The following is a 2331-nucleotide window of genomic DNA, read 5'->3' on the forward strand; positions in this document are numbered from 1 at the left end:
AATTATGAACATGGTGCGTAGCATGTTGAAAGGGAAGAATTTGCCGAAAGAGCTTTGGGGAGAAGCTGTTGCTACAGCCGCCTATGTGTTGAATAGGTGTCCTACAAAGAAGCTGGAAAAGGTGACTCCAGAAGAGGTATGGTCTGGATTCAAACCGAATTTGAGTCATTTGCGTGTTTTCGGTTCGGTAGCATTTCGATATATTCTGGGACAGCTTCGAAAGAAGCTTGATGACAATAGTGAAATGTTGTTGCTTGTCGGATATCATCCTACCAGAGGCTACAAGTTGTTTGATGTGAGTAGCAAGAAGATCGTAATAAGTCGAGATGTGATCGTGGATGAGATACGGCAGTTTGACAGCAGAAAAACTGTCATATCAGCTTGGGAAATCGATTTGCCAATCGATTTATGCCAAAATCCTGGAGCTACTGGAGAAGTGCCAATCGATTCACCAATTGATTTTCTACAGAAAAATCAGTCTGGAGAGGTGGAAATCGATTTACCAATCGATTTGGGTCGAAATCTTGGAGCTACTGGAGAAGTGCCAATCGATTCACCAATCGATTTGCAGCAGAAAAATCAGTCTGGGGAGGTGGAAATCGATTTGCCAATCGATTGTCTGCAGAAAAATCTGAATTTTCAGCATGCTGAAGGTGCTGTACAACAACCTTTCAGAACCGAAAGAGGTGAATCAAGTAGACGATCAACAAGGCGAAGAGGATTGCCTCAAAGACTCCGTGATTGTGAATTGTTCCAAGATAGCGAGATCAACAATGAGGGTGATCTTATTCATTTCGCTCTAATGGCCGAATCCGAACTGGTGAATACGGAGGAGGCATTAAGCGATCCAAAGAGGATATGTGCTATGAAGGAAGAACTGGAATCAATTGAAGGGAACAATACATGGATGTTGGTTGATTTACCAAAAGGTAAAAAGGGTGTTGGTGTGAAAAGTACTCTTGGTTGTGGAAGTGACATGGGCAGAAGTTGCGAATTACTTGGATACACCGACTCCAACTGGTGCGGAGATAAGGACGATCAGAAATCAACGACCGGTTATGTTTCTATGTTCGGAGGGGCACCAATCTCTTGGTGTTCTAAAAAGGAGCCGGTGGTTGCTCTCTCTTCTTGCAAGGCGGAGTATATCGCAGCTTCGTTATGTGCATGTATTGGAAGAATGTGGAGCATTTGAATTAAGGTGGTGTATTGGAAGTTGTAAATAATTCAAATGTTAGTTTTGGGCCAAGTTAAGTGGTTCCACATTTGTACCCATATAAATAACTTTGTGTGTAATGTTTTGAGACTAATGCCATTGTGAAATACATAAGGAAATTCTAAAAATAACTCTCTTCCATAACTTCTCTTCTTTCTCCATCATTTTCTAAAACACCACAATTAACAAGTATCAATTTTCACCATTGATTCACCCTCAATTCTTGATAGTGTTCCAACACTTAATACATTTTTTTTTGTCTCCTTATTTTAATTAGACTACGTTTGGTTCAGTTTCCCTCCACTTTGAAGCATTATAGTTTCCTTTATCCACACATGCATTTTTACTTGTATTTGTGATTAGTAAAATAGTTGTTTCGATTCATGTGGTCAAAAAACAATGAACATGAGTCTTAAAATTGAATTGTCAAGTTACACATCCTTTTGACTATTCTGACATTCCTACAATTATCTCGAGATATTTTTTTTGGACTTCTAAAAGATTCACATAACTCATATTCAACTGATCTTATTTAATTTAATCTTCATTTGACTACTTTGACTAAATTCAATTTGACTATCGGACGTTTTCGGCTAACATCTTATATAATTTTGGAGTGTAAACAAGACTAAAAATCGTATTACAACTTTTTTCCAATTTTATTAATCAAATGCAAACTTATTCTTCTCAGATCAATTGTTTCTAATCGAAATCTTCAATATCACATCATTAATGTGATTCTATATAATTAATAAATATGATAAAATAAAATATAAAAGAAAAAAAATGTAACTCAATGAAATATATAATTGTAGACAAAAAAAACCTAAAATTTGTGAAATATAGAGATTAAATCTGCACATATAAGAGTTAAAAATCTACTCTCAATTAAAATAAAAGACCAATGTTTATTTAACAACAAACACTTGCATTTACCAAAATTATCTTGCTACTTGATGATTATTCTAATACTAATTAAAAACAAAAAACATTATAAATTCAATCCACAAACTGTTGGTGACAATTGAAATGTTCCTTATTATGGAAAAATAAATAGATAATAACAACTGACAGTAGCATTTCTTTTTCTCTCACGAAGTTGACACACCCTTCATATA

Source organism: Cicer arietinum, chromosome 6 (assembly GCF_000331145.2).
Source record: "Cicer arietinum cultivar CDC Frontier isolate Library 1 chromosome 6, Cicar.CDCFrontier_v2.0, whole genome shotgun sequence".
NCBI classification, from domain to species: Eukaryota; Viridiplantae; Streptophyta; class Magnoliopsida; order Fabales; family Fabaceae; genus Cicer; species Cicer arietinum.